Genomic DNA, 25,691 nt, shown 5'->3' on the forward strand with positions numbered 1-25,691 from the left:
TTTAATGGTTCACCTTTGCTATAAGTTACTCTCCACCCAATAAAAGTGAATTTTCACAAACTACCGAATAAATCATGTTAAAATGCTTTAACTATAATATTAGGGAAAATTTTGCAATATAAAATTTTGTATATAACATAACTCTAACTTTTAAAAATGTGTAACTAACTATACACAAGCACAGCTAATGCATGGAAGGACAGACATACACTGAGCCATTAACTGGGATAATGAGTGTTTCCACTGTTTTTATTTTCTTGTTTTTCTAAAAAAGTTTTAAACTGAGCATGTCTGTAAACAAACACAGCAAAGTTTCTTTGGATTGTTTAAAAGTTTTTTTTTTTTTTTTTTTTTTTTTTTTTTTTTTTTTTGGATTTGGTTTTTTTGAGACAGGGTTTCTCTGCATAGTCCTGGCTGTCCTGAAACTCATTCTGTAGACCAGGCTGGCCTCGAACTCAGAAATTCACCTGCCTCTGCCTCCCAAGTGCTGGGATTACAGGCGTGCACCACCACCACCGCCCAGCTAAAAGGTTTTTTTTTTTATAACAACAAATATAAATGATGTCATTATAAAAAATGGTTGGTTTTGTTAAGAAAAAAAGAAGCAAAAAGCTAGATATGGTGATACATACTTTTAATTTTAGCTCTCAGGAGGCAGAGGCAGGAGGATCTCTGTGAGTTCAGGGCCAGCTACATGGTTAATTCCAAGTCAGACAGATGACATGAAGAAACCCTGCCTAAATGGGGTGTTTGAGATTCTAATAATAGCTGCAGAAGAAGGTGCTTTGCCTGAGCTGGTGGGGAAGAAGCCAGGAGCCAGGTCCCTGCGTCTTAGGCCATTGCAGAACAGTGAGAGGAGGTACAGGGCCCTCGGGGCGTCCTGAATTCACAAGGCTATAGACCTTGAGCCTAGGACCAAGATCTATCTGGAGGGCAGGCTTGTGTACAATTTGAAACATTTCCTACCGATCCTAGATTCCTGGCTTCTTGTATGTATGCGTGCACACATCTGTGCTTTTACATAAGGAGACCAAAGAAGTTGTCACCCTCAGGTGGCATTCACATTTTTCAAGACTGTCACTCCCTGGCTTGTACCAAGTAGGTTAGGCTAAAATACTTCGGTGCGTCCCTGAGATCTGGCTGTCTCCACTCCACTAGCACTAGAGTATGAGTGTACCCCACCACTGCAGGCTTTTTTTGCACGGTTTTTTGGGGTTGGAACTCAAGTCCTAGTGTTTGTAAGGCAAGCACGTAACTGACCGAGACACCTTCCCAGACCCCTGCTTTCCACAAATCTAGCCACATCTTCTAAGAAGCTGGAGCTGTGCCGGAGCCTCTGTTGCTCCCAAACTCCTCCCTTTGCATGTGTCTGACCTTCCAGACTGTCATGGCTTGAATATGCTTGGCCCACGAAGTGGCACTATTAGAAAGTGTGGCCCTGTTGGAGTAGGCGTGGCCCTGATGGAGTAGGTGTGGCCTTACTGGGGTAGGTGTGTCACTGTGGGTGTGGGCTTTAAGACCCTCATCCTCGCTGCCTGGAAGTCAGTCTTCTCCTAGCAGCCTTCAGATGAAGATGTTGAACTCTCAGCTCCTCCTGCACCATGCCTGCCTGGATGCTGTCATGTTCCTGCCTTGATGATAATGGACTGAACCTCTGAACCTGTAAGCCAGCCCCAATTAAATGTTGTTCTTATAAGACTTGCCTTGGTCAAGCCAGGAAATGGTGGTACATGCCTTTAATCCCAGTATTTGGGAGGCAGAGGCAGGTAGATTTCTGAGTTCAAGGCCAGCCTGGTCTACAGAGTGAGTTCCAGGATAGCCAGAGCTACACAGAGAAACCCTGTGTCAAATAAAACAAACAAACAAATAAACAAAAAGACTTGTCTTGGTCATGGTATCTGTTCAGAACAGTAAAATTCTAACTAAGACACAGACCTTTGAATCAGTAATTCCTCATGTCCACCGCATACTGCTCTTGGACAAATGAGGAAACCAAGGCCTGGAAAGACTCATGACTGGTCTGATGTCACACAGTTGAGTTGTGGTCCATACAGTCCCCACAACCTCTCTCCCGGCCAGGAGCCCGATTCACGACTGCTTCCTCCCTCATGTGGCTCCAACTAAACTTCTGGTTTTGGCTCTCCAGGTGAGAAAACATGATTCTCTCTCTGCAAGGCTGGTGGGCAACAGACACACATCCGTCCTAAGGTACACATCGACAGGATCTAAATACCATGAGGTGCGTTTCCACAACTCTTGGTGCTGTAAGTCAGCCAAGTTACCCTTTACTTTAGATTTATTTCAGTGTTTGCCGGCAAGGATGGTCTGCACACATGTATGCTGTTTCCACCAAGGGCAGGAGAGGGTGATAGTTCCTTAAAATTGGAGCCGTGTATGGTTCTAAGGTGTCATGTGGGTGTGGGCTCTGAACCTGGGTCCTCTGAAAGACCAGCAAGTGCTCTTAACCTCTGAGATCTCTCTCTCTCTCTCTCTCTCTCTCTCTCTCTCTCTCTCTCTCTCACACACACACACACACACACTGCCATGGCTTTTTTTTTTTAAAGCTATTATCTCATTAGGTAGACCAAGCTGGCCTTGAACTCATCATCCTCTTCCTCAGCTTCCCAAGTGCTGGGGTTACAGTGTCTGCCACGAGGCCCAGCCAAGCTCCCCTGTGTGTGTACCAGGCCACTGCTGGCACAATGCACTACTGTACATTTTTGCTTATAGAGACAGAGCACTGTGGGATGGCGCTGTAGCTCAGGGGATAGTGTATTTGCTTAGCATGGAAGGAGCCCAGGATTTGATGTTGGCACCAGGGTGGGTGGGTGTACATCTGTTGATCTCGGGAGATGCAGGCAGGAGGATCAAAAGTTCAGGGTCATCTTTAATACATAGTGTCTTAGTCAGAATTTCTATTCCTGCACAAACATCATGACCAAAAAGCAAGTTGGGGAGGAAAGGGTTTATTCAGCTTACACTTCCACACAGCTGTTCATCATCAAAGGAGGTCAGAACTGGAACTCAAGCAGGTCAGGAAGCAGGAGCTGATGCAGAGGCCATGGAGGGATGTTCCTTACTGGCTTGCTTCCCCTGGCTTGCTCAGCTTGCTCTCTTATAGAACCCAGGATTACCAGCCCAGAGATGGCACCACCCACAAGGGGCTCCTCCCCTCTTGATCACTAATTGAGAAAATGCCCCACAGCTGGATCTCATGGAGGTACTTCCCCAACTGAAGCTCCTTTCTCTGTGATAACTCCAGCCTGTGTCAAGTTGACACACAAAACCAGCCCTAGTTCACATAGCAAGTTCAAAACCAGCCTGGGAAAACTTGAAAGCCTGTCTTTAAAACAAACAAACAAACAAACACACCCCCCCCCAAAAAGTCAAGCAAACAAACAAACACTGAGCATGGTGTCCCACACCTTTAATCTCAGCACTGCTCTCGAGAGACAGAGGCAGGAGGATCTCTGAGTTCCAGACCAGACAGGGCTACATAGTGAGACCCTGTTTCAAAAGGAAACAAAACCAAAACAGCAAAACCCTTCAAAATAGTAATTATAAAGAAGACCATGCATAAATCGACACTTTATTGTCAAGGTCAAGTTTGCGCTAACCACTTAGCTGTCCAGCAGAAGCTCTGGGCTCTTCACCCAGCATCCCTACGCATGTTCAATAAAGGCTGTGCGGCTGTTAATGGTCTCAGTTGCCGGGCGGTGGTGGCACAGGCCTTTCATCCCAGCACTTGGGAGACAGAGGCAGGTGGATTTCTGAGTTCAAGGCCAGCCTGGTCTACAGAGTGAATTCCAGGACAGCCAGGACTACACAGAGAAACCCTGTCTCGAAAAACAAAACGAAACAAAAACAAACAAAAAGTCACTTTGCAGGACCCTGTCATACATGCCTGTATTAGTGAAGTAAAGCAGTTATTGTGAGTTAATAAGTTACCTTTCTTTCAGTGTCTGTGGTGGCCTATGAGGACAACCTGTTGGCTCTCAACAACAGAAACTAGATTTGCTTACCCCCTCCGGAGGTACCTAAGACCCCGCCATAAGTGATCTGTGAGCATCACTCCCAGTGTAGCAGGTTTTACCGTTCACCAGTTATCTACAGAAGAAACACACATTCAAAGACATTAAATGCCCATCTTAGGTCACATGGCTCAATGACAAGCTGATTCACAGCCCCGCCCCCGGCGCCCCTCAATTTCCCCCCCCCCCATCTGGCTGCCCCGGAGCCCATGATGAAGTGATCTCAATAGCGGAATGTCATGCCACCTCTGTGCCCCAAATAACCAGGCCTGGGCTCAAGACCAAGCATCTCCCTCCGCGGCCACAGTGACCGCAGCAGCTCCCTCAACCGGCCACCTTCACCTCTTTTATTTTATTGTTTTCACCCATTTTATTGCCTTGGCACGAGGCCCGCGGCAGCGGGTATGCAAAGATCAGAGTCTGCCTCTCCTCTGGAAATGACTGCGAGTTCAGCCCTCCTCCCGGTGTCTGGAACCTAACGTCTGGAGAGCAGATCGCAGTCCGGAACGCCGCCGCAGCCGCTGCTGCTGCTACTGTCGCCGCCGCCGACCTCCGCCACCGGATCTCACTTAATGGCACAAAAGCTGGGAAATTTTAGAGTCAGTCTGGCCCAGGAGTGAGCTCTGGAGCTGGCCTTCAAAAGTGTCTCCCTGGCTGCAGGGAATACGGAGGCCACCCGCCGGCCGGCCTGCTCCATTGCAAACAGGAAACCCCAGAGTTTATAGATGACCCCGTTACAAGGCAAATGTTTTGGAACAAATTGTTCATTTAAGTCCTTGTTTTCCACTAGCTTCTCTTACTGGATTTCCCCCCTCCTTTTCCACCGGCCCACTGTCCTTGTTAAACCAGGGCCGTGGCGCCACCTGCTGCCCGTCCTGTGATGATAGTAGGGTCTCAAGTGGGATTCTGGGGGCCCTGGGTCCTCTCCCCACCTCTCAGATGGGTGTTACGGTGCATCCTGGATCTGCATCCTGGCTCCCGGATCTTGTGATTAAGATCATGAGCCAAGTCGCTGGAGAAGAGCTCTGTGGTTAGGTGACCTGAGACTCTCGGCCTGCATCATTCATCTAGAGGGACAGCAGGGCTCCCACGTGCAGAACAGACAAACCAGATGGTATCACCAGGCACAGCCCAGGCTCGGTTTCCCACAGGCAGCCACACCAGCATCAGCTAAGCACGTGATGCCGTGGCCTCCATTTCTTTTGGATTCCACAGTAGCCCCTGTGCCAGGTGGGATGAAACGTGGTGGGCGAGCCTGGTGGGCAGTACGCACTCTGTAGTTCACTTGCCCAGTCTAAACCTCATGGAAGTGATATATTTGTCTTCACAGAATGAACAGGAGCCGGAAGTGTCTGGAGATCTACGTCAGCTGATAGAGCACTTGCCCAACATGCTTGAAGTCCTGAGTTTGATTCCTAATGCCAAATAAACAGGGCAGAGCAGAAACATACCTTTTTTTTTTTTTTTTTTTTTTTGGTTTTTTGGATTTTGTTTTTTCAAGACAGGGTTTCTCTGTGTAGCCCTGGCTGTCCTGGAACTCACTCTGTAGATCAGACTGGCCTCGAACTCAGAAATCCGCCTGCCTCTGCCTCCCAGAGTGCTGGGATTACAGGCGTGCGCCACCAAAGCCCGGCCATACCTGACTTCCTAGCACTGGGAGGTCGAGACAGGAGGATCAGAATTTCAAGGTCACATTTACATAGTTTGATGTCAGCTTGGTCACAAAGAAGATACAAAGAATAGAAGCCACAATCTGGCCTGCAGTCCTGACGTCAGCTCCTCCTCCCCCCACCCCTGAAACCTTGGGCAAATTACTTCTCCTACCCCCACCCGGAAGCCTCAGTTTCCCCGAAGTATAAGGAGGCAGTCACAGTTACTAGATCTCAAGGGGTTGCTGTGAATATAACTTGAGCAAGAAGAAATAAAGGCTTTAACAAAGGGGCAAGGTGTGAACTGCGGGCCTTGGAGACTCTCTGTGCTTGTCCTGCTGCCTGACAAGGAAGGCACAATTAGTCAATGGCTGAGGAAGGGCAAGTGAAGGCGTGAGTTCGAATCCAGGAGTGGGTTAGTGAGAATTCAGCCACCAATTGGCTTTCTCTGCTCCACCCAGAAACCTTGTTTTACTCAGTGGAGGACTGGTACCTTGGTTTATCTATCTGTCAAATGGGCACAGTGTCCATTTGACCTGGTTCTTGGAAATGTAATAGGAATTTCTCCAGTGGTTTAAATGAAACTGCCCGGGATTTTTTTTTTTTTTTTTTTTTTTTTTTTTTTTTTTTTAGAATAAAGGAAGGCCGGGTGGTGGCACACGCCTGTAATCCCAGCACTCTGGGAGGCAGAGGCAGGCGGATCTCTGAGTTCGAGGCCAGCCTGGTCTACAGAGTGAGTTCCAGGACAGCCAGGGCTACACAGAGAAACCCTGTCTTGAAAAAAAAACCAAATCCAAAAAAAACCAAAAGAAAAAAAAAAGAATAAAGGAAGGAAAGATGGGACGGAAGGAGAGAGGAAAGGAGGGAATATATCTCTTCATTTAGGGTATCTCTATGTTCCTGATAGCTTCAGTCTCGTGCTCCAGAGGAACTGGGGGCTCCAGAGACAAGTGGGGTTCCTCCTGACACAAGCAGGGTTCCTCCTGACACAAGGAATCATAGCCCACACCAGCATCAGGACCAGGGAAGTCTGATAACTCAAAGGCTGAACCAATTAAATGCTTTGCTCCCAGTGAACGTTCTGAGCACATCCATGACATAGGTCCCCGAGCTACTGAGGGGGGGTGATCAGAGAATGCAAAGAGGGGGTCAAGTTATTGAGGAAGGGATCTTTACAGGAGAGAGGACCAAATGGTATCAGGACACAGCCCTAGGCCTAACTCAGGTACTCTTGGGAGGAGTTTGGCTTGGCCCTGTGAGTCCTAGGGAGCCGCATGGGACTGGTGATCAAGGGAAGAACTTACCCAGAAAGAGAATCCCGATAGCAGGTCGAGGGGCGGAGCTTAGCGAAGGCCACAGCACAACCCTGGGCGAGCCTCTGCACCAGTTGGCTTGGATGGCTTGCTTTCTTGGGTAATGAGCTCTTCAGGTTTCAACTCCCAAGGTCCCGGAGTAAGATAACTGTTGATAATATCAGCTTTTTAGAGTTATGCCACACAGGGATTCTGGCTAGTGTCCTCTCTTCTATCTCTCCCACCCCTTCATCTGCTCTTAAAAATAACCTGTCTTTCATCTCATTCCATCCCACTTCAGTCTTGTTCCCTGTCAGTCAGGTTAGCAGATTACCGAACCGGGCTGGGCTGCACGCTAGTCTCTTTTGGTAACATTTGTGCAGCTAAATACAGTATTTTAATCCGATGGAGTTATTCTGAAGATACACATTCTAGCCCCCTGCAAAATGACAGAAATTTGGGGGCGGGTGCAGCAACTATTCGCTCTCAGCAGCTATCCATCTTACCCTGTACAGAAGAGTGTCTGTCTTCCTAGCTCTCAGCTCGCCCACCCGCCCCAACCACACAAGCCTGCAGGATCCTGCTCTGTTTAAATATTCTGTAAATAATGCTGACGGCGGAACTTTGAAGACCGACTTGCAGAAGCCCCACAATAGAACTGCAGAATGTCAGAGCAGAAGCAGATGTTTCCCTTGCATAGCCAGGGTCAGAAAAATACAAGGAACCAGGGCTGCCGCTTTCTCCGCTACAGCGCCACAACAGACATTACTAATCAATCACCACACTGTCTAGCCGAGCTGCTTTACAGCCTTAGTATCCTTCAAGGTGGTCCAAGCAGTAGCCGGCAGTGCTTGAACCTAGAAATCACTGCTATGCTAACGTTTTACTGAATACATTAGCTGTGTTCCTTCATCCACGTTTCTTTTTGTTGCTTTAGCCACAGTGGTCAATCATTCAGCACCATTGGTATTCAGGCTGGACCATCCTTGCTGGGAGTCTGTCTTGGGCATAGTTGAGTAGCACTCTGTGTTTGTATGGACTAGATACCACTGTGTGCCTTTCCCTAAAAATTGTGACAAGCCCACGACACCTCTGGCCACTTGCCAAGTGTCCCCTGGGTGGGGAGAGAAGATGGAAACAAGTTTGCTCCCACTTTGTGACATCTACCTTTTTGGAGAGGAGAATTTTTAAAAAAAAAAATTTTTTTTTTTTTTTTTTTAAATTATAGCTAAGGAAGGTAAGGCAGAGGAGGAGAACAGCGACGAGTTAGGACATACACAACCCTTTCCCTCCTACATCCAGGAAACCCCTTGTCTATGGAAGCAAAATCGGAGTGTAGAACAGTGACCCCCAAGAATAAAAAAGATAAGATATGAAGTAAACTGCTCCTGTGCTTGTCTTGGGTGCCAGAGGTGGCCTGTGTTGAGGTTATGAGGCACACACACACACACACACACACACACACATGCACACACACCTGACTTTCCCAGTCTGGAAATGGCTGAGTGTGGACCCAACCCCAGGGACCCCTGGCTCTAGCTAGTGACACAAAGGCTGTTAGAGGTAGGGGCGGTACCACCACTAATAATCCACCCCATCTCCCCAGCGCTGACAAGCTGCTCCCCACCGGATGGATCGGAGGCCTGTGAAACCTGGCTTTGCCTCCGGAGATTTGGGGGTTGAAATCCTGACAGTTTAGACATACAGCCCGTGGGCAATGTCTCCCTTCTCGGGGGGGGGGGGCGGTATGTCTGTGCCAAGAATTTCTAACAAAGGAGGAAGAGATTAATTAATTTTAAAAACCCATAAAATTGCTCAAGAATCCGACTCGTACGAAACTGTCCATTTTTTCTCCTTGTAGCGATCAAAACGTCCCGAGTTCCTACACACATATTTTACAGACGCTTCATAAATCCTCCCGCGGCGAGGTTTCCTATAAGTAAGGTCCCCGGGGACATCATTGCGGCTTCTTCTCACGTATTCAAGAGAAAATTGGACGAAACACTTAGGGAAGGCGGCAGAGGGGCGGGGCGGGGGCAGCAGGGACCGAGCTCGGTTGCCAAGGACAGGAATCGGTTTTTCTTGGAAATCTCTGGAATTTCCAAACCGACTTTGGCTTCAAGTGCACAAATGATCTCTCTGTGCTGTCTGTCTTTTTATTCTTTTCCTTCTTCCCAATTGAAAAGGTACTTTTTTTTTTTTTGGCATTAAATCTGAAAAAGTAGAAATTGAAAGAAAAAAAGAAATTGAAAGAAAAAAAGAAGAAAGGAGAGAGAGAGAGAGAGAGAGAGAGAGAGAGAGAGAGAGAGAGAGCACCTCTATACCAAATCTCAAGGTTTTATACCGGATTTTTGTTTTGTTTTGTTTTGAAATTTTATCTGCATTTTGACAATGCTATTTCATCATGAGTGGGTAAGACGGATCAACTTTAGTGGGAATGACTGTCCCCCCAGGGAGCTTGTTAACCTGGAACTTTCCCCCAAAGTCACCCCTGAGAGAGGGAGCTTTAGGTATGGGGGGGTAGGTGGTGGGTAGAATGGGGGGCAGGTCTCCAGAATATGCCTTTCTAATAAGCCTTGGGTGGTTCTGCTTGGGGCGGTTGCTAGCCAGCACTTTGAGATATAATGAGTTTCATTTTTTTTCCCCAGACACGCAGCAAATCAGAGATGTGCAAACCCAGATTTAAAACAAAACAAAACTAACTAACTAAATAAATAAATAAATGAGGATTGGGAGGGTATGCTTTTTCTCTGGGAGGGCTCAGCCTAAGTAGGCATTTCCCTCGGTGCCGTTAACATATGATTCTCTTCACACTCCGCAATTGAGCCAGCAGCCGGGCAGGCCGTCATCTGTACCACCTCGAGCCAATGCGGCAGACAGCCACCTTTTTACAGAGCAGCGCTGACACCCATCTGCTCAAAGAAATTAACGTTTCCATCTCAAATAACTCATTTGGCTGGATCATCAGGGTTACAAGCCAGCACAGAGAGGGAGGGGAGCAGACCACCCAAGGGAGGGGGTAGAACGAAGGGAGAGGGGGAGGGAGGGAAGGAGGAAGGGGCTTTGCTGGCTGGAAGTCCGGGAGTTTTGAGGTAGAAAGGGTCCATGAGAAGGCGTGGCTATGCTGTGACTGACAGGCACCCTGCGGCTATCTCCCCCTTGGCACCTATGGATGCCCCGGCTTGGGTCTTCTCTGGGGATGAATGCTCATGTCCAAAGAGTTCACGTGAGTATGGCTGGCTGCAAGGACAGAGGTGAGGGGCTGAGATTGTTCTAGAGATTTTCCTTCCTCCCTTCAAACTCACAATCTTCCCACCTCTGCAGGGATGACAGATAAGTGTCACCATGCTGGAACATCTCCCCCTGCCCCTCCCCCTCCTTTCATTCTTCCTTCTGTCTTTCTTTCTGCATTGGGGATGTACCTCAATTGGTTGAATGTTAGACGCTCTGGGTTCAATTCTCAGGTCCACATAAGTAGGGCGTGATGGGGCACTTCTATAACCCCAGCACTCTGGCCATGAAGGAAAAAGGATCAAATATGCAAAGCCATCTTTAGCTATATAAAGAGTTTAGGGCTAGCCTGGACTACTTGAACCTATTGCAAAATAATAATAATAATAATAATAAATAACAATAATAAAATAATGAATAAAACTAAGATGCCCCATCTTAGGGTACTTTTGGACTTCAAAGCCAAACAAAATGAAAGGTACCAAGGTGTACCCATTGACCCCTGACCACACCCAAGCTCCAGCCACCATCCTCGACATACACTCCACGTGGGTCCACGAGTTACCAGGAACAGACCAAGGTCGACACACCGCTGGCGGTCAGACCCCAAAATTCACAGAACATTTTAGAACTGGAACAGTTTCAGCTTACACATAGACAAGGTGGGAAAACAAGGAGGAGGGACCCACAGGGGTCCTTCACCGCCAGCTTTCCCTCATAGTAATGACGTATTTAACCACCATCCAGTCCCCAAAGCCAAAAGTCTGCTGCGCTGCCTACTGAGAGCGAAATAACAAGTCTTATTTGATTCCTGTTTTCTCACTAATACCTTTTCCCTGGAGAACGTCAGCTTTCTGTGTGTCCACGCTCCTGTGGGTGTGTGGAGGCCAGAGGCCCACATCCGGTGCCTTCATCAATTGCTCTCCATGCGATATTTTGAGACAGGGTCTCTCACTAAACCCAGAGCTCTACAATTCATATAGCCCGACAAGCCCAGGCATCCCCTTGTCTCTGCCTCCCCTGAGTTGGGATTGCAGGCACGCTTCACCATGCTTGGCTCTTAAACGGATCCTGGGGACCAAACTCAGATCCTCACACTGGCTCAGCAGATGCTTCTCTCTCCAGCCAAGAACACAGGAACTGTCAAGGTTTGGGTGGAGACTCCAGCTCTGCCTCTGTGGGGCTTTGAATGAAACCGGCTCCCATTGTCGGGCAGTGGTGGCACAAGCCTGTAATCCCAGCACTTGGGAGGCAGAGACAGGCGGATTTCTGAGTTCGAGGCCAGCCTGGTCTACAGAGTGAGTTCCAGGACAGCCAGGGCTACACAGAGAAACCCTGTCTCGAAAAACCACAAAAAAAGAAAGAAAAAGAAAATGGCTCCCATGGGCTCACAGGAAGTGGCACTGTTAGGAGGCGTGGCCTTTGTCGAAGGAGGTGTGTCAATGGCGGTGGGCTTCCGGGTTCAGAAGCCCAAGCCAGTCGCAGTGTCCCTTTCTCTTCCTGCTGCCTGCTGATCCTGATGGAGTCTCTTCAGCCTCCTCTCCAGTATCATGCCTGCCTGCGTACCGCGATGCTTTTTGCCGTGGTGATAACGGACTAAACCTCTCTGGCTGTAAGCCAGCGCCAATCAAACGTCTTCCTTTATAAGACTTGCCGTGGTCATGGTGTCTCTTCGCAGCGATACGAATCCTCACTAAGACAACTTCACTGCAGCTGCCAGACTGATCATCTCTCCCAGCTCTCAGTCTTTTTGTCAAATGAGAAAGCTAATAGCAAGGACCTAATAATAACCAGCTGCATCCAGAGCGCCCAGCAGGCGCCCAGAGCGGCCGCATCTCTCTCACTCCCTGTTTTCTACCCTGGAGGATAAATAGACACTAGCGTGAATTCCTATTGGGCCAGTTTGAATCCTTTTAAACTGCTGGTCAAGTTCCTCCATTTTCAAGAAAGACAAGGACAAAAGACAAAGACAGGATCAGGGACTATTGCAAAGTTCCACAATGTCACCTTGCTGGGGAGGAGGAGGGACAGGCATGGCTGTGTTCAGATGCAGGACAGAGACGCTGATGACCCAATGGCCTGAGCAGAGGACATACAGAGTGTGGAGGGGGAGGAGCCAGGAACCCAAAGGCTACAGTGTGATGGGAGAGGCTTGTGGACCTCACTCTGAGCAGACAGAGGAGAGGGGAGTGAGGGGGTCGTAGTGACCTTGACTTAACAATGAGGAGTCTGAGAAGGCTTCGTGAGGTACTCGGCTCTTCCTCAAAAGATTTATTTGAATTATTTGAGTAACCTGAGAAAACTGAGACAGAAATAGAGTTGGAGGCGTTGAAGTTAGAGGTTCCTGTGGGCAGGTTGGGAATGCACATGTGGCAGTAAGCTGTAAATCCCAGCACTGGCAGGGCTGGAGCAGGAGGATCACCATGAATTCCAGTCCAGCCTGGGATGCGTGGCGAAGCCTTGTCAGTTAGTGCTTGCTCTGAAAGTATGAGTACCTCAGAAACCATGTACCTACAATCTCAGTGTTGGGGACGCGGAGCCAGGGGGATTCCTGGGACTCTGGCCAGCCAGTTTAGCTCGATTGGTGAGCCCCAGTGAGGTACCCTGTCTCAAAACTCAGCTAGACAGTAGTAAACTGTGCCCAATGTTGACCTCTGGCCTGCACATGCATGCACACCACACAGGTGCACACATAGGTGCACACCAGATACAGACAGGTGCACACACAAGTGCACACTAGACACAGGTGCACACACAGGTGCACACCAGACACAGGTGCACACACAGGTGCACACCAGGCACAGGTGCACACACAGGTGCACACCAAACACAGGTGCACACACAGATGCACACCAGACACAGGTGCGCACACCTGCATACAAACACTGTTGCTAAGATATCTTCCCTGGGAAAGATGTAAACAGTATCTACCCCTCCTCCTGAGGGCCCAAAGACAAACTGAGCTGCAAGCCCATTTCAGCTCATCTGGGAAGCTAGTGAGTTATTAGGCTGACCCACAAAGCATCCATGAGGGGTTATAGACAGGACAGTGGGTAACCTTAAAGCTGTGGCACTGGAAGGTCTGCACACAGCAGGAATGGTGGTTTCCTAGCAGCTGACTGGCTGGAGTCCCTTCCCCTCCCTTCTTCCTCCCTATATCTCCTAGGCCAATGCCACTCAACCTCCCTAATGCTGAGTCCCTTTAATACAGATCCTCATGCTGTGGTGATCCCCTCAATTATAAAACCAACTTTTGCTGTTACATGAAGTAATAGTATATAAGTATTTTTGGAGACAGAGGTTTGCCAAAGAGGTTGCAACCGACAGGTTGAGAACTGCTACTTGAGTCCCCACACAATACCACGTGCAACTAGGGAAAAATCACATACAATGGGTTGGGAGGGTCACTGGATACTCAGGTGGGTGTCCCATGACTCTGCTGCCCCTCCTTCCATAAGGGAAACAGGCCCAGGCATGGTGATCATGGTAAGCATGCCCAGAGGAGCTCCCAAAGGTGGTGGCAGATTGGATCTGAGGATAGTCCTGTATAACCCACACTTAGCCATGTTCATACACACATGGGCATGTGTGCCTACATGTGTGCACATACATGTGCATGAACACAGACATACACACATGCATGTAAATACACATGTACATGTGTACAAGTGCACACACACACACACACACACGATTTCAAGATGGCTGGCAGTGACATTAACCAAGTGCCCAGGCCTGTCTAACTGCACTGCTGTAAAAGGTTTCCATAAAGGCAGACTGGAAGAAAGATCTAGTGAGGAAGGGCTTGCCCGCAGGTGTGGGCCTAGATCCTCCGGCAAAGAAAACCCACAGGGGTGGTGTCTTAGTCAGGGTTTCTGTTCCTGCACAAACATCATGACCAAGAAGCAAGTTGGGGAGGAAAGGGTTTATTGAGCTTACACTTCCACATTGCTGTTCATCACCAAAGGAAGTCAGGACTGGAACTCAAGCAGGGCAGGAAACAGGAGCTGATGTAGAGGTCATGGAGGGATGTTCCTTACTGGCTTGTTTCCCCCAGCTTGCTCAGCTTGCTTTCTTATAGAATCCAGGACCACCAGCCCAGGGATGGCACCACCCACAATGGGCCTCCCCACTTGATCACTAATTGAGAAAATGCCCTACAACTGGATCTCACAGAGGCATTTCTTCACCTGAAGCTCCTTTCTCTGTGATAACTCCAGCTTGTGTCGAGTTGACACACAAAACCAGACAGAACAAGTGGCCAGCAGGAGAAGGGGACTGCTAGGACACCGTGAGAGCCACGAAGAACAGAAATACGGGACAGACAGGGCAGCACTCAGTGAGACACTGGGCAGGAGCAAGGCTCAGTCAACCTTGGGATGCAAAGGTCACTGTGACCCTCCAAAAGCTTTGAACAGAGCTGGAAGGTGTCTGTCACCTGATGATGTGGCAGCTGTTTCGACATCACAGTAGAACACACAGCTCCGTTGGTGGCAGCACTGTGAGCCTGTGTAAACGCAACCACACTGCCAGCCCTATTAAAGTAAAGGGCAGACGGTTAAGTATGGTGTTCGGTCACTGGCAGTGGCCGTGCCTGCCTATCGCGGTACTTTGCTCTTCTGTTTTAGAGCGTTTCTGTACATGTTTTGTTCTCCAAGTCTGAAGATTGCTTCAAGAACATCCGGTGTCCGTGGTTCCAGGCTTGCCTAAGCGCTCACAGCAGAGTGGCTTCTCGAAGCCTCCCCCAGAGCACGCCCCTCTTATTAATTAAGCAGGCTATGACGCTATGACATCTTGACAAGAGTCTTAGGAGCCTTAGAATGTAAGGCCTAAGATGCCTTACATTTTCTGCCTCGGCTCTGGACAGTGGAGGAGACTATTATATCCAAAGGTCTGAATGGGAAAGAGCTGGTGAGAGAGGCAACCTCAGCTTTCTTACTAAAAGAAAACTGCCCGTTGCCAAAATGGGTGGCAAATCTGTCTCACCATGAATTTTTTTTAAAGCCTAGCAGGAAGGGTTGGAGAAATGTCTCCGTGGTTCAGAGCACTCTTTCAACTCCCAGCATGCACAGAGTGGCTCGCAACCCTCTGTAACTCCAGTTCAAGGAGAGCCAGCGCCCTCTTCTGACCTCCGTGGGTACTGCATGCCCGTGGTGCACAGACCACCTGCAAACTACTACCCATACTACACATGAAAATAAAGAAATCTTTTGTAAAAAGTCAAATTGGGGCTGAAAATGAAGCCCAGAGGGTAGAGCACTTGCCTAAAACACACAAAGCTCTGGACTCCATCCTGAGCACCCCATAAACTGGTTATGGTGGAGCAGGCCCATCCTCAGCAGCATGGTTGAGTTTGAAACCTTGGTTAGAAACCGTGTCAGAAAAAGAAAGTCTCCCCAGGAGGGCGCTGAAACACGACCTCTTTCTTTGGTTCTGTCTCCTCCCCCTTTAGTCTCTCCGGTTTTTGGCTGGTTCTATCCTTAAATTAGGGCCAGAACTGAGAACTGGAAATCCTGGGACAATTCTTAAGCCCTCACCACTAAAATCCCTATCCGTTAGTGCCAGCGTTCCCTCGGAGACCGGAAGGGTCAGAGGAGGCTGAGACCTAGCAACAGATTATCCCCAGTCGGGGCACTTGTAACCAAGAAACGGAGCCTCGGCCTGCCGTGTATCTATAGATGCTGGCTGGACCACAGGGCCCGCTCCACATAACAATAAAAGGAGCGTGATTGGCTATGGCCTGTACGAACCGACCCCAGAGGACCCACCTTCGCTCTCGCGGTGTTAGGGGTCTTTGGTGTGAATCCTTCCATCACTGTTTCCTTCCTAAGCCCCGGGGCTCTGCAGCCTCACCCCAAACTGTCTTCCAGACTTGGGCCTTTAACCAAAGTACAGAGGTCACAATAGCACTGACTTTCTGCGCTGTTCGTGTCCGGCTCCTTCCTGAGGCAGACGACTGCGTTTTCAAGAATTTTGATAACTTTACAGTCATATATTATTAAAGTTTAGGTTTTTAATAAAGTTTTTTTTTAATTATGTAGGGCTGGGGAGATAGCTCATAAAGCAAAATATTCGATGCACACATGCAAAGGTCAGATTTCCAGAAATGAATATGTTAAAAGAAGCCCAGCGCGGTGGCCCCACGTTCCCCCCAGAACCAAATGTCTCACTTATGGGCTGTGTGACCTTGGGGAAAGTACTTGCCTTCTCTGAGCCTATTTCACCTTAAATAAGACAGAGATACACAAGGCACCCCTCATCCTCTTCCCTCAGCCTCCCACACCTGAGGATCTAGGGTGTGTGTCACCATGACATTGAGATCAACGTGATTTCCCAAGCCATCGGCGGTCACAAAGAATTTCTTTCTTTTTTTTCAGATTTATTTATTTTTTATGTATATGAGTACACTGTATTGTCTTCTCTTCAGATACACCAGAAGAGAGTGTCAGATTACATTGCATATGGTTGTGAGCCACCATGTAGGTGCTGGGAATTGAACTCAGGACCTCAGAAGAACTGTCAGTGCTCTTAACCACTGAGCCATCTCTCCAGCCCCACAAAGAATTTCATACACATCCGTCAGCATGTTCTTTTAAAAACTTGAATAAAGTAGAATCAGACAGAAAATATAGGTTGTAGTGGCCATAAGAATCCCAAGAGTTAGTTAATAAAACCTGCCTTCTCGTTATGGAAAAGAAAACAAATGAATTAAAAAACCCTCCTCTGGTTGGCAGCTAGGATTACATTCAATAATGCATGGAAAACATTTTTATTTTTTTATTTTACCATCAGAAAACACTAGATCCTTCTAGAATCTAGTGATTCTCAACCTGTAGGCAGGGACCACCAGGAGTGTCTTAGTCAGGGTTTCTATTCCTGCACAAACATTATGACCAAGAAGCAAGTTGGGGAGGAAAGGGTTTATTCAGCTTACACTTCTACATTGCTGTTCATCACCAAAGGAAGTCAGGACTGGAACTCAAGCAGGTCAGGAAGCAGGAGCTGATGCAGAAGCCTTGGAGGGATGTTTCTTACTGGCTTGCTTCCCCTGGCTTGCTCAGCCTGCTCTCTTATAGAACCCAGGACCACCAGCCCAGGGATGGCACCATCCACAAGGGGCCTCCCCCCTTGATCACTAATTGAGAAACTGCCCCACAGCTGGATCTCATGGAGGCACTTCCCCAACTGAAGCTCCTTTCTTTGTGATAACTCCAGCCTGGGTCAAGTTGACACACAAAACCAGCCAATACGGGGAAAAAAACATATTTCTGATGATCTTAGGAACTGGGACACCTCTCAGTAGCAAAATTACAGTTGTGAAGTAGTAATGAAACTAACTTTATGTCTGGGCGTTCCCAAGGCCATCGGAAATATGTGTTCTTCTGTCGGTTGTGACCCTCAGGTTGATAATCGGTGCTCTAGACCCCTTGATCCATAGACCAGGGTTAAGTAGCACCTCCTGGCGGGATGCGAGCAAGCCCTTCTAGGCCAGCAAGTCCTTCCAGGCTAGTCCTCCATTGCCAGCACCTGTGTGAATAGCCGGGTGTGGTGGTGCACACTGTAAGCCCATTGCTGTGGAGGCAACATCAGGAGGGGCCCTGTCTCAAAAAAAATCAAGATGAAGACTCCTAAAGAACAGCACCTAACCCTGACCTCCGCCTGGTCTCCATACAGTATGGGCCCCCACGTGCATCTATGCACACACACACAAATAAACGTTTTCTTGTTTTGTTTTTTTTTTTTTAATAGTAAAGCAACATCTGTCCCACATCTGTCTTGGGCCCATCGGATGTTAGAGCAGACAAGGGCTCTTTATCATCCAGCTCGGTTGTAAGTAAAGGCCTGGAGAGTGCAGGGATGGACCGACTGCTCAAGGTCACAGGCAGCAGCTGGGGCTGTGGCATCCTGAAGCCTGAGGCTCTCTTTCCATGGCTTCATTCCACAGAAGTTCTGGCAGACAGGAAGCACTCCCCGGCTCCCCCACACCGCCCGCCGGTGTAGACTGAGGCTGCAGTCACAGACGGATGCTCCCTAGACGTACACGACTGGAAAATCCAAGTCAATGTACAGTGTATAGGAATGTTTCCATGGAGATGCAGACATCATTGCAAACAATCATTCCTTATCGGGACATAAAGGAGCCATTCATCTGAATGGCACTTCTGGAAGGAGGCGGGAGACCTTCCTGTGGACCTGGAGTGGCGAGGCTTACAGAGGCCACCTGGGGCACGCACGGGGCGGGGGGGGGGGGTAGCTGGCATTGCAGAGGGGGCCATTGAGGTCTCCTCTGCATCGGGGACACATGCCGGCTCTGAGCAAGATGCTGCAGACACAGTGACAGGCCCTCGTCCATCTGGAGGGCTCTCTTGGAGCAGTGGCCACAGACTTAGTGGCTCCAAACAACATGGAATTGTCCTCTTGGGTCGGGAGGTACAAGGTGTCAGAAAGAGGGGCTAGGGACGAGGTTCTCTGACTTCCTCAGAGTCTAGAGGCAGCTAGTGGCCCCTACTTTTTTTTTTCTTTTTGAGGCTGGGTCTTGTGTAGCCCAGGTTAGCCTCAAATTAACTGTGTAGCTAAGGATGACCTTGAACTCCAGATCCTCCTGTCTCCATCTCCCTATTCTAGGATTATAGGTGAGCCTCACTGGGCTCCATCTCTTCCACTTACAGCCATCAATATTCTCCAGGTTCCGACACTGCAGTGAGATAGACTCCACGCATCCAAGGTTTTTCTTTTCCTGATCCCAGTTACTAGGGGACAAGACTCATGACCCAAAATTAGTCAGTGGAAAATTCTAGAAGTTGAACTTTCCTAAGCTTTTTGTTTGTTTTAAAATGTTTATTGCATTTACTTTGTGTGCAGAGGTCAGAGGACAAGTTGAGGGACTGTGATCTCACCTTACACCACAAGGAGTCTAGGAATTGAACCCAAGTCACCGGGCTTGGCTGCAAGCTCCTTTACCCACAGAGCCGTCCTGCTGGCACTAACCCTGTGTGGTAGTATAGACCCGCAGTCCTAGGACTCTGGAGGTTGAGACAAGAGGCCTATGGGAGGCTATCCTGGGCTACATAGTGAGACAGCCCCCCCCCCCCCCCGCCGCCTCAAAACAAACCAACGCAACTAGATCAATGTCACGTGTGTGTGTGTGGTACAGTCGTGACAAAGGCTGTCAACTTCCAAACAGCAACTGTGACTGTCGTGTGACCTCTGCAGGGCATGGCTCTTAAGGTGTGACTTCGGCACTGGGGCACTGGGATTTAAGAGACCTTTTGAAGAGGTGACCCCGAGCTGGCCCCATCAGATGACAGTAGAGACATGTGACCGACAGACAGTGGGGAAAATACTTAGAGAACCAGGCACTGCAGGAGACATGGGAGCCACAGAGCGTCCAGAGCATTTATAAAGGTGACAAGGGGCCAGGAGCCTGCTCCATGGGTTCATGTGGTCTTGAGTGTGAATCTCAGGAGTCCTGCATCTTGGGGAGCCCTGTTTTAATGTCTGTAGAGGATGAATGGGGACCATGCCCCTTGCTGCAATTAGGGCCACTATGATTTAAGAGAGGCTCCCTGTAGCATGGGAAGGACTCTGAGGGACTGGCTAAGGAGCCAGAATCAGAGTCACTTCATCATCCCCGAGGGTGTAGACTTTCCTCTACCGGTTCACCAGTTTTTCTTCCCAGACACAATCTCATGTAGACCAGGCTAGCCTCCTTCCTCTCCCTTCTTCTTTTTTTTTTTTAAATTGGATATTTTCTTTATTTATATTTCAAATGCTATCTCCCAGTTCCCTCCCCCGAAACCCCCTATCCTATCCTCCCTCCCCCTGCTTCTATGAGGGTGCTCCTCCACCCACCCCACTCCCAACCTCAATTCCTCTACACTGAGGCATCTGTTAAGCCTTCATAGGACCAAGAACCTCCCCTCCATCCTCTGCTACATATGCAGCTGGAGCCATGTGTACTCCTCGTTTGGTGGCTTAGTCCCTGGGAGCTCTGGGGTGGGGGTGGGGATCTGGATGGTTGATATTGTTGTTCTTCCTATGAGGTCGCAAATTCAGCTCCGTCAGTCATTTCTCCAAGTCCTCCACTGGGGACCCAGTGCTCAGTCCAATGGTTGGCTGTGAGCATCTGCCTCTGTATTTGTAAGGCTCTGGCAGGGCCTCTCAGGAGACAGCCATATCTGCCTCTCAAGTGTGCCACCACAGCCATATTACGCATTGCTGGGAATGGAACCCCAGACTTCCTAAGTACTAGAAGCACCCTGTCGTCATAGCTACACAAGCCCCTCCCCCACCCCCACCCCCAGCTCCTTCAGCTTTTTATTTTATTTTATTTTATTTTGGTTTTTCGAGACAGGGTTTCCCTGTGTAGCCCTGGCTGTCCTAGAACTCACTCTGTAGACCAGGCTGGCCTCGAACTCAGAAATCCTCCTGCCTCTGCCTCCCAGAGTGCTGGGATTACAGGCATGCGCCACCACTGCCTGGCTCTTTGTTTTATTTTGTTTTTGTTTTTTTTTTTTTCTTTTCAGATGTGTGTGTGCCCGTGTGAGTGTGTGTGGAGTGCGTCTTGCTATGTAGCCCAGGCTAGCCGCAAACTCATGATCCTCTTGTCTCCCCCTCCCAAAAGCTGCAATGCTAGGCCCGTTGCCACCTTGTCTTCTTCTCCCCCTCCTCTGTCATCTGGGGGTCTAAGTGCCACCATCTTCTCCTCTTACATTTCTGTCATGTGTACCTGAAAAATAGGATCCTTCACGGGTGAAAAAGACGTCAGGTGGTCTCGGCTTGCCTCTAAAGCAGAGAGTAGTTCTCAACCTGCCGGTCTCGACCCCACAGGGGCCACATATCCGATATTCACATTACAACTCATAACAGTAGCAAAATTACAGTTAGGAAGTAGCAACGAAAATAATGTCATGGTTGGGGGTCACCACAACATGAGGAACTGTACTAAAGGGTCGCAGTGTTGGCAAAGGTGAGAACCACTGCTCTGCAGGCCGGGTGGTGGCTGGCAGTACCAACCATGCTCTCAGTACTAAAGGTGACACACAGAAGGTGCTTGTTTCTCTGAGACAGGAGGCCGATCCTGGCTGTGTCACTGTGTGTAGCTCACACACAGTGTGTAGCAAGTGCCTTTGTGTCTCAGGGCAGCAATTTCTGAGGTCCTTTGGGGATACAAAGAGGACACCTTGGATGATTCCTGTCCTTTTTGTTGACAAAGATAGTAAATCAGTCTCAGAGAGGGGGAGTGCTCAGTCCAAGGTCACACAGCACGCAGGTGGCAGTCTGCCGCACAGGACAAGAGGTGCACACCATGGCCCCCTTCCCAGCTTCCTTTCAGGAGAGAAGGGCCAGGCAACCCGCAGCAGTCTGTAAACAAGCGCCGGTGGCTGTCGCATCCTGGGGTTGTTCAGCTCCTGCCTGCTGAGGTATCAGATGGCACCGGCAGCTGAGCTCTCCATGCCCCTGGAGCGGAGTTGCTTCCATCATTTATTTTGGAGAGGATACAAGATGCTGCGAGAGGATCAGCTGTGGTCAGGGGAGGTGCAGGGGAGCCGAGCTAAGCCAGCGTGGCCCCGCCCCCACCCCCTGCCAATCAGAAGTCATCTCTCAGAAAGTAACCGGGTCCACAGGCAAGGGAGGCAAACGGCTCTCTTAGCATAAAGCTCTTTCTTTTTTTTCTTTTTCCTTCTTTCTTTTTTAAACACAGCCGTTTAAAGACACCTGCAGGTGTTGGTAGAATTGGGCGAGGAGAGAAAGCTCCAGCCAAGAGAAACAAATGAAAGTAAGAGCCCGGCCTCGGGGGCTCCTCACGGTCAAACGAGCCAAGACTTGTGCAAGTAGCTAGATGGGGTTTTATGAATGAAAAACCGGGAGTTTTAGACCCATCTAAGTAGTGCCGATGAGAAAGAAGCTTCCTGTGCCAGACAGACATCCTAACAGCCCCAGCTGGCCCAGAAGACCGGCCTTGGGCCAGCAAGATGGCTCTGGATGTAAAGGCGCTTGCTGCCAAGGCTGATGACCTGAGTTCAGTCCTGAGGACTCAAACACTGGAAGGTGAGAAGTGACTCTTACAAGTTGTCCTTTGATCTCTACACATGCACACACACACACACACGCGCGCGCGCGCGCGCGTACATAGGCACACATACACACACTAAATAAAACTTAAAATGTAATGAAAAGGAGACCCCCCTCAACTCTTAGTGAAGCCAACAGGGGGCGCTATAATTAAACCACCATCGCCACCCGAAGCCCTCTTCCACAGGAACACTGAGGAGACCTGGAGGGACCTGGTCTGCGGGCAGCTGTCCTCCTGGGACAACACGCCGACATTTTCTTTGGCATGTGGGAAAGGTAAATCAAGTCAGCCCTCAGTTGCCCTCTCTGGAAAAGGAGTGCTTCTTAGACCTCACCATCCTAATTCTAGAACGCTGAAGATCTCAAACAGAAAACCTCGACAGGAGCCAGGCCCAGAGGAGCACTGATGCCTTCCATCCCTGCACTTCGGAGGCTGAGGCAGGAGAATTGAAGGTTTGAGTTACACAGTGAGATCCTGCCCCCCCCCCCCAAAGGACAGGAAGAAAGGAAGAGAGGGAGGGAGCACAGAGGGAAAGGGAGAGATGAGGGAGGACAGAGGGAGAGGGAGGGAGGAGGGAGATGTTGTCGGGCGCATCTCTAATGCCTCCTTTGAGCTTTGCACATGTGTGGAAGCCTGGGGGGTGGGGGATGGCATCAACTCTATTCCTGGATGTCACATTGATCACTGAGAACTGATAACCTAGCCAAGGATACCAGGGAAGGGGTCAGGTGGAACCCAGAGGGAGGGAATTGTCTCCATCCCCCCCCATCCCACCCCACCCCACCCCACCCCACTCTGCATCTGTATAGGATTCAGCGCACAGGGTCAAGGCTAATCCACCTTCAAGGACATCCTGCAGGAGCTAAGCAACACCTGAGCTATTTTTACAGACAGACAGACACACAGAGACAGACAGAAACAGCAGACAGACAGACACACGCACAGAGGCAGACAGGCAGGCAGACTGACTGATAGACACACAGAAGCAGGCAGACAGACAGGCAAACAGACAGGCAGGCAGACAGACAGACAGATGGACAGACAGACAGACAGATGCTAAGAAAAAGCTGGGATCCTAAGCTCACAGCCACAGCCTGGATAACTTCTGGACTTCCACAGCGCTCTGGCATCTGCTGCACTGGGCAGTGTTAGTTGTGAAGGGCCTGGACCAGGAAGTGCTTCCTGATGCTGACGAGCCAGGGTTCCCCAGGAAGCCCTGAGATCTGCTGTGTTTGAGTCTCCTGAAATACTATTATTATTCTTGGCTGAGCCACCTTCTTGCTGGGTAACACTAGGGAGTCATGCAACCTCTCCGCTCTGCCCTGTGGAGGTGTCGCAGCTAAAACAGCTACCAGAAAAGGCAAAGCAGAAAGGCCCCTCAGTCGCCGGGTGGGCTGGCCCTGACATCAACACTGCCCCAGGGAAATAGCTCATGGCCTTATGTGGTTGACACTGTCCCAGGCAGTGATCACCAAGTGGTGGTGAGCTTTCTAATGAGCAAACGTGTAACCAGGCTTGAGAGGACCCTGAGGTAGAGCAGGGCATCAGAAAAATGGGAGTTTGAATCCCAGCTCTGCCACGTCCCAGCTGTGTGACCCTGGAAAATCTGCCCGACCTCTCTGAACCTTTTTTCTCTTCTACGAACTGTGGTAAACTCTGGCTGTAAACTTAGAGCTGCTGGAGACAAGTCTGACCTAAGGTTGCCATGCAGGGATCACATGACTTCAGCTAGGTTCTGTGAGCCTCAGTTTCCTTCTGTGTGAGCTAAACTGGTGTGTGTGTGTGTGTTGTGTGTACTTATTTTGAACCTGGGTCTTACTATATAGCCCAAACTGGCTTTGAACTCATGATCCTCCGGCCTCATCCTCCTGAATGCTGGGATGAGAGGAGTGTACCTTCATACCTGTCTTTTTCCCTTCTTTTTAGCGTGTGGTCCGACACAGTGTACACCAGGCCGCCAGTTGATAGGACCACAGCATGGTGAAATCGAAGGTTTCAGCTCCCCTCGTAACCTTGACTGAGTTATGTAAAGTCTTCAAACCTCAGTTTCTTCATCCATACAATGGGTTGATGATAACAGCTCTCTCTGCAACTCAACTCAGAGGCTGATTTTGCTCTGAGGAGTGACAAGTCCATGGGAAATCTGGACAATCCGAAGGAAAGAGGCTCGTGAGCTCAGGTAGCCGGCGTGCTGATGACAGATAAAATACGGAAGGCTCTCAAGTGTGCAAGCAATCTCTCAGCCTCACTCAGAACACACTGGGTTTGGGCACGGGTGTGTGTGTGTGTGTGTGTGTGTGTGCACTTGTGAAGCAGAGGCAGGAGGAACTCTGTGAGCTTGAAGTCAGTGTGCTCTACATAGTGAGTTCTAGGCCAGCCCAGAGCCACATAGCGAGATCCTGTCTCCAAACAAAGGCATCAACAAATGAACAAACACAAACAAAAAGTGTAAGTCATTGTTGCTATTATTATTATTATTATTATTAATTGCTACCAACAAGTTGGCAAAGATCAGTTGAATTAAATTGTGTTAGTAAGGGGGTGGGGGTATAAATTCAGATGCACTGTTACAAACTCTAGGGCACAAAATTCACCCCGGATCAGGAGCTGGGGTGCAGCTCAATGGGTAGTGTTTTCCTAGTGTGCACGAAGCCTTGGGCTCCATCATAAACCAGGTGTGCCTCAGGACATCTGTAATCCCAGTACTCCAGAGATGGGGTCAGGATCAGGAACTCAAGGATATCCTCTGCTACATAGTACCTTTGTGACCAACCTGGGCTATGGGAAACCCTGTCTGTCTGTCTGTCTATCTATCTATCTATCTATCTATCTATCTATCTATCTATCTATCTATCATCTGTCTATCCATCTATCTACCTATCATCTATCTATAATCTATTTATCTGTCTGTCTATCTATCTATAATCTATCTACCTATCTATCATCTATCTATAATCTATTTATCTGTCTATCTATCTATAATCTATCTACCTATCTATCTACCTACCTATCAACTATCTACCTACCTATCTATCTACCTATCTATCTATCTATCTATCTATTCATCTATCTACCTACCTATCATCTATCTATAATCTATTTATCTGTCTATCTATCTATAATCTATCTACCTATCATCTATCTATAATCTATTTATTTGTGTATCTATAATCTTCCTATCTATCTACTTATCTACCTATAATCTATCTATCTATCTATCTATCTATCTATCTATCTATCTATCTATCTATCTGGGTAGATAGATAGGAGCATATATACAGTGGTGGTTTGAATATGCTTGGCCCAGGGAATGGAACTATTAGGAGGTATGGCCTTGTTGGAGGAAGTGTGTCACTGGGGTGGGCTTTAAGACCTTCATCCTAGCTCCCTGGAAGCCAGTCTTCTGTCTGCC

General features: G+C 48.9%; 1 long non-coding RNA gene across 1 annotated transcript; it reads right to left on the minus strand.

The window, feature by feature from the left end:
* Window positions 1–4,228: 4,228 nt before the first annotated feature.
* Window positions 4,229–8,942, minus strand: LOC127673102 (uncharacterized). Its single transcript, XR_007975074.1, has 3 exons — window positions 8,807–8,942; window positions 6,985–7,141; window positions 4,229–5,446 (listed from the first exon to the last, which is right to left on the minus strand). It is a non-coding gene; the product is annotated as an uncharacterized LOC127673102 (long non-coding RNA).
* Window positions 8,943–25,691: the final 16,749 nt, after the last annotated feature.

The sequence above is a fragment of the Apodemus sylvaticus genome, chromosome 22 (assembly GCF_947179515.1).
Source record: "Apodemus sylvaticus chromosome 22, mApoSyl1.1, whole genome shotgun sequence".
NCBI lineage: Eukaryota > Metazoa > Chordata > Mammalia > Rodentia > Muridae > Apodemus > Apodemus sylvaticus.